The sequence below is a fragment of the Zeugodacus cucurbitae genome, chromosome X (genome assembly GCF_028554725.1).
Source record: "Zeugodacus cucurbitae isolate PBARC_wt_2022May chromosome X, idZeuCucr1.2, whole genome shotgun sequence".
Classification (NCBI taxonomy): domain Eukaryota; kingdom Metazoa; phylum Arthropoda; class Insecta; order Diptera; family Tephritidae; genus Zeugodacus; species Zeugodacus cucurbitae.
In genome coordinates this window covers 2,068,797-2,076,179 of record NC_071672.1, presented here as the reverse complement: position 1 = coordinate 2,076,179, position 7,383 = coordinate 2,068,797, and the positions used below count along the sequence as shown (strand labels likewise).

Here is a 7,383-nt window from a genome sequence, read left to right as displayed (position 1 = left end):
ACAGTAAAGTCCTCTCTCGACGAACCAAAATCAAGCTCTACAAGTCGCTTATCATTCCCGTCCTGCTTTACGGTGCAGAAGCTTGGACGATGTCAACATCAGATGAGACGACACTAGGAGTTTTCGAGAGGAAAATTTTGCGCAAGATTTATGGTCCTCAGAACATTGGCAACGGCGAATACCGCAGACGATGGAACGATGAGCTGTACGAGTTATACGACGACATTGACATAGTTCAGCGAATAAAAAGACAGCGGCTACGCTGGCTAGGTCATGTTGTCCGAATGGACGAAAACACTCCAGCCCTGAAAGTGTTCGATGCAGTACCCGCCGGAGGAAGCCGAGGAAGGGGAAGGCCTCCACTCCGTTGGAGGGACCAGGTGGAGAGCGACCTGGTTACACTTGGGATCTCCAACTGGCGCCGAACTGCGAAGGAGAGAGACAGGTGGCGCACTATCGTCGATTCGGCTATAACCGGCTAAACGGTTGCAACGCCAATCACATACATACATAACAGCATGGACTGCAATATGCGTTCAAAATGTCGATGTTCATGTGTCCTGCAGTTCACACAATGACGCACAGTTAGCTGCGTTCTTCATCGACCCATGAGCCGAGTGATCCACCGCTTAGAGTGATAATTTTTTGTTTATTTTAATTTAACGTCAAGAGTTTTTAATTTATTGAAAGAATAACATTTCGTTTTCGTATATTATATAAATTATTTTAAAACATCTTTCAATAAATTGTAATTTTCAACCTAAACATTTACAAGTTGCGCATGTCTTAGTCCAACAAAAACAGTAATTCCTTTTTTATTACATTTTATTTAATTTCTATAAATTTTTATAAATAATAAGTACAACTATATATGTTTAAAGGTTTGTTGCGTTCAAATATAATGTATGCGATATAATTTTCATTATACTACAATACAAGGAGTAAAAAAAAAAAGAAAAACATTCAAATAAATGAATGAAAAGAAAAAAAAGAAAATAATTTTTCTTTTTTATTCTTTTTTTGTTTGTTTGTTTGTTTTTTTTTTTTATAATATTTACGGATAGGAACACAATAATGATCCTTCCGCAGGTTCACCTACGGAAACCTTGTTACGACTTTTACTTCCTCTAAATAATCAAGTTCGGTCAACTTTAGCGAAACAACCGTGAAACACAAGGCGTCACAGTGATCACGTCCGGAGACCTCACTAAATAATTCAATCGGTAGTAGCGACGGGCGGTGTGTACAAAGGGCAGGGACGTAATCAATGCGAGTTAATGACTCACACTTACTGGGAATTCCAAGTTCATGTGAACAGTTTCAGTTCACAATCCCAAGCATGAAAGTGGTTCAGCGGTTTACCCGGACCTCTCGGTCTAGGAAATACACGTTGATACTTTCATTGCAGCGCGCGTGCAGCCCAGGACATCTAAGGGCATCACAGACCTGTTATTGCTCAATCTCGTTACTGCTAGACGCAATTTGTCCATTTAAGTAGCTAGTGTCCTTATAATGGGACAAACCAACCGGTACGGCTCCACTTATATAAACACATTCAAACACTTGCACATTCAAGATGAACTCATGAATGAAGGCTATATAAGCTTCAACACCATAATCCTGAAAGCATCTATTTAATATATTTGAGTCTCGTTCGTTATCGGAATTAACCAGACAAATCACTCCACGAACTAAGAACGACCATGCACCACCACCCATAGATTCGAGAAAGAGCTATCAATCTGTCTTACACGCTTATGTTCGGACCTGGTAAGTTTTCCCGTGTTGAGTCAAATTAAGCCGCAGGCTCCACTCCTGGTGGTACCCTTCCGTCAATTCCTTTAAGTTTCAGCTTTGCAACCATACTTCCCCCGGAGCCCAAACGCTTTGGTTTCCCGGGAAGCGACTGAGAGAGCCATAGTAGTAGCTACACCCAATTGCTAGCTGGCATCGTTTATGGTTAGAACTAGGGCGGTATCTGATCGCCTTCGAACCTCTAACTTTCGTTCTTGATTAATGAAAACATCTTTGGCAAATGCTTTCGCTTTAATTTGTCTTACGACGGTCCAAGAATTTCACCTCTCGCGTCGTAATACTAATGCCCCAAAACTGCTTCTATTAATCATTACCTCTTGATCTAAAAACCAATGAAAGTAGAACAGAGGTCTTATTTCATTATTCCATGCACAAAATATTCAGGCATTTGGAGCCTGCTTTAAGCACTCTAATTTGTTCAAAGTAATTGTACCGGCCCACAACAACACTCGATGAAGAGCACTGAAGCAGGTTTAAATAGGAGGAATATATAAAAAATACATTGTATTAATTACATATAAGAACTCCACCGGTAATACGCTTGCATACATAAGGTAATGTACATACCACAATTATAGCTGTACTACCCGTATGAAGCACAAATTCAACTACGAACGTTTTAACCGCAACAACTTTAATATACGCTATTGGAGCTGGAATTACCGCGGCTGCTGGCACCAGACTTGCCCTCCAATAGGTCCTTGTTAAAGGATTTAAAGTGTACTCATTCCAATTACAGGGCCTCGGATATGAGTCCTGTATTGTTATTTTTCGTCACTACCTCCCCGAACTGGGTGTGGGTAATTTACGCGCCTGCTGCCTTCCTTAGATGTGGTAGCCGTTTCTCAGGCTCCCTCTCCGGAATCGAACCCTGATACCCCGTTACCCGTTGCAACCATGGTAGTCCTAGATACTACCATCAAAAGTTGATTGGGCAGACATTTGAAAGATCTGTCGTCGGTACGAGACCATACGATCTGCAAGTTATCTAGAGTTCAACCAATATAACGATCTTACGATCGCTTGGTTTTAGCCTAATAAAAGCACACGTTCCAAAAGGTCCGTGTTTATTTTGCATGTATTAGCTCTAGAATTACCACTGTTATCCAAGTAACTGTTAACGATCTATGGAACCATAACTGATATAATGAGCCTTTTGCGGTTTCACTTTTAATTTGTTTGGACTTAGACATGCATGGCTTAATCTTTGAGACAAGCATATAACTACTGGCAGGGTCAACCAGAATAATATTTTTTATTCATTTATATAATATTTTTTATACTATATAAATTTTTATAATGATATTTTCAATATTTGAAAATTAAGTACACGACATATACAAAATGCAAAGAAGAACGAAATCGCGACAATAAATAATTATGATCGATTAAAAAATTTACTTAATTTCATTTAAATTTCATATTATTGTATTATTTATTGCGGTCTTATTCGGACTTTGAGATTGTATCTTATCGTGAGAAAGAATTTTCGTTCTCTATACATATATAATATAATTATTAATGTAAGGACGATGTTTCTTCTTGTATTTGTTAAACTTTCAAATAATATCATTTTTTATACATTTTACTTTATTTCAATGCATATAGTGTATATATCTTTTTTTAAGAGTATATACGTTTTTCTTTTGATTTGAAATTAATAATTTCAATTCAATTATTTTTCATTTTATTTCATATATGATATGAAAGTATTCGAGCGTAATAATATAAATATTTAACTTTATTGAATTTTATTCTTTACCCACATATATTTTATGTGAATAGAAGAACAAACCCCAAAAAAAGTTAAATTAAAAAAAAAAACGACTACATTATGTTAGGTATAGAAGAATAATCTCAATTAATAACATTTCATCATTAACAAAATTATTTCTATTTAAACCAACTGTAGCAAACCAGGAATAAATTTTTTTGCTCTCATTTATATATTACACTTAAATACTTTTATATTTATATGAAAATTTTCATATAAGTACTAAGTATGCAATTTCATACAAGTATTAAAATTTTCATACAAGTACTAATATCAAAGTTTCATACAACACTAGCTGACCCGGCGAACTTCGCCCCGCCCAATTTTTATTTGAAATAGTTAAAACGCTTTTTGAACTCTGTTCAAGGCCATTTATTTGTATGGAATGTTAATATATTCAGGGAATAACGTCTCTGATCAATTTAAATATTTTTGGCGAAGTTCGTTCTTTGTTTTGTTGTGTAGCGTGTAAACAAATAAAGAAGATGGCTCTCCAACACGCTAACATGACACATACATACCTATGTATGTATGTACATATGAAACTGTAAAATTTTCAACTTAAACGATAAATCGGTTTGAAACATTCGAATTCTCCGAATGAACATTTCCTCACTTTTAGATTTGCTGTGTTGTAGTAAACTATTCACTACAGTGAAATTATTATTTATGAATAAAGACGGAAACCTTAGTAAATATCCGGTATAAAAATCCACGGGATTGAGATTTGAACTTGAGGTAAAATTTTTTAAAATTATTGATGAAAATTTTCGTAGAGTTGATAATAAGCACAAATTTTCATAAAATAGTTCATTTTTGATTAAATATTCAAGTTTTTAACAAATAAGTTAATCACAAAATTGTTAGTTGATAACATGTAACATTTAATTTTATAATCTTAGGATAGATAATTCTTAATTTTTAATAGTAGTATTTATTTTTTTGAACCAATATTTTTTGGTGCACAATATTTTTGGTTAACCTGTCTCGAGCTAACACAAATAGATTTGATGGTTTTCCCACACGTGAGCATGCAACTTATAATTGCCCATGGGAAAAACATGGATTATCCAAATCTAACCCACAAATGGACATTGTTTGGCCTTGAGACTTATTAATGGACATGGCAAAAGCTAAACGAATAGGAATCTGTAGTCTTCTGAATGGTATCGTAGATTCTGACGGTATCATTGGAATACGGGGAAACAGGACCACTTCTCCTTTAAACTTTCCAGTCAAAATGGTTGCTTCAAGAATATTCCCTGTTAACTTTTTGATGACCAAACGTGTACCGTTGCATAACCGAGGGGGATTCAAATTACGCAGAAGAATAATAATTGAACCAATCTTCAACCGAAGAATATGTGGTGGCATTCCGGGTATATCTTGAGAGTTTAAAAATTCAGTTGGAAAATTTACACTTTCATTTTCATCAACAACAGTATTGATTGATTTAAAAGACATCAGATCGCCTGGCAACAACTGTTGTATCTGGAAGTTAATTTCGTCAACATCAACATTTTTGGCTGCCAAAACAGCCCTCCCACTGAGCCAGTTATGATCTAAATAATTATTTTGTATATCCGGGAAAATACTTTGAATCAATTCAATTTTTGTGTGAACAACAGTGCAGAAATTGTTTGGCAGTTTAATGCATTGCGTGTTCATACTTAGGTTATGCTTAAGCACTGAAAATGGGAGGCTTAAGCAATGCTTAAATAACAGCTGATTTTTGTTTTGAATTTGCTTTGAATTTTCAGCGACATCTTTCGTAGCGTAGGGCAAGTGTCCGTTCGTTTGCACTCAATAACAGCTTATACTTTTCATTCAGTTCCCATAGGTGCTCCGACTCGCTAGTGATGAAATTTGGGGTTCTTTTGTTGTTTTCATCAATTTTTGATATAAATTTATGTATTGTCTGTTATAATTTAAATATTTCAAACATATTTTTATGAATGACATTTGTAAAACATATGTTGCCCATAACGTTGCCATATATCATAATAAAATTTTATAGAAATTAAGCATTGACTGTGAAACGCAAACGACTACTCAGTTTGCAACAATACTTAGCTAAGATTTTATTTAGGCACAACTTAAGTATGGACTGTGAAACCGGGCATTAGCCATACAAAATTCTATACCTAAATACCAATAAATGAATTTTTTTTTTGCATTTAGGAAATACATGCCGAAATCAACTCTGCGATTTCCTTAATTCCTCTGAAATCTCCCAAACTCGAAGAAGATTTACTGGAAAAGAGTGGCAGCATTGCTTATTTGTCTGGCCATACATATGTACATAACTTTATTTATTTCACGGATTGTATGTGATTTTTTCTCAAATTTAGAATATTGGAAGTCATAGATTCGTATAATTTTACAACAAATAATATAAACTTCAAACAACGCATTTTCATTTAATGTTTTTAGCAAGTGGCAGCTTTTGTTATGACAGCCTAAATCCATGAAAATTTAGAAAGAAATGTAGCGCTATCTACTGTAACATAGCGCACTTAGCGCCACCAACTGGAGGATAGCTCTTTGCTAATAATAAACAAATAATTTGCAATAAATAAATAATGCGACTATAAGGAGAGTTATAAACTATCCCATCTTTCAAGTTGGACCAAACTGCACACATTGTTAAAAACATAGCGCACTTAGCGCCACCAACTGGAGGATAGCTCTTTGCTAATAATAAACAAATAATTTGCAATAAATAAATAATGCGACTATAAGGAGAGTTATAAACTATCCCATCTTTCAAGTTGGACCAAACTGCACACAGTGTTAAAAATTTCATTAAAATCGGTTCAGGTTTAGAAACCACAGCCACCACGATACTCCCCGAAGGGCCGTAACCCAACGAGCAGGCGGAAACCGAAGCCTCCTGGGCTCCTGCTCCCCGTGGCACCGAGTTTAAGTCTCTGGTAAGACTTTGTAGCCGAAGCTACTTCCAGTTGAGCCTTTCCATACTGCTCTGCACTGGTAGGCAATTGTGGCTTGAACACAATTGCCCTTTTTGAAAGGAGTGACCAATTCCTTTTTGGAAAAAGCTAAATCAAAAAGATAACATAATTCCGTTCAAGCCATGAAATATATTATCTAGCACGCATAGATAAGAGCCTGAGTATCAGTCATTAGCATCAGCCTGTTATCTATTTGTGCATGTTTGGATTTTAGTCGCCTCTTACGACAGGCATGCCTTACCTCGGGCATATTCTTTACCCAAACCCGCAGGGTAAATTAGAGGGACAGTTGGAATCTCCTTAATTCCTTCATGCGCGTCACTAATACGATGACGATGCATTTGGCTACGTAAATATAATCATTTTTATTTCCGCCGTTTAACCAAACATAGTTTTTATATTATACAATATACCATTATATTAATTTTTGTATATTTCAATTGCTTTTCAGTATATTGTAAAAGTCGTTTGATAACTTTGCGTTCAAAGCTGTATCTTTATGTCAAGATTCTCTCTAAGAACTATACAATATACCATTACATATTAATTTTTGTATATTTCAATTGTTTTTCAGTATATTGTAATAGTCGTTTGATAACAATCTATAACACTACCTAATGTTCTCAATGAATATTGAGAAATAAAGTACTTTGCGTTCAAAAATCTGTATCTTTATGTTAACTCTCTAACAACTATACAATATACCATTATATATAAATTTTTGTATATTTCAATTGTTTTTCAGTATATTGTAATAGTCGTTGGATAACAATCTATAACACTACCTTATGTTCTCAATGAATATTGAGAAAATAAAGTACT

The 7,383-nt window shown here is 35.0% G+C and overlaps 1 non-coding gene and 1 pseudogene across 1 annotated transcript; both read right to left on the bottom strand.

Annotated features, from left to right (window-relative positions):
- Nucleotides 1–489: 489 nt before the first annotated feature.
- On the bottom strand, nt 490–637 carry LOC128923234 (5.8S ribosomal RNA; annotated as a pseudogene).
- A 435-nt stretch (nt 638–1,072) lies between these two features.
- LOC128923320 (small subunit ribosomal RNA) lies at nt 1,073–3,062 on the bottom strand. The gene has a single exon (XR_008472287.1). It is a non-coding gene; the product is annotated as a small subunit ribosomal RNA (ribosomal RNA).
- Between the last annotated feature and the right edge of the window lie 4,321 nt (nt 3,063–7,383).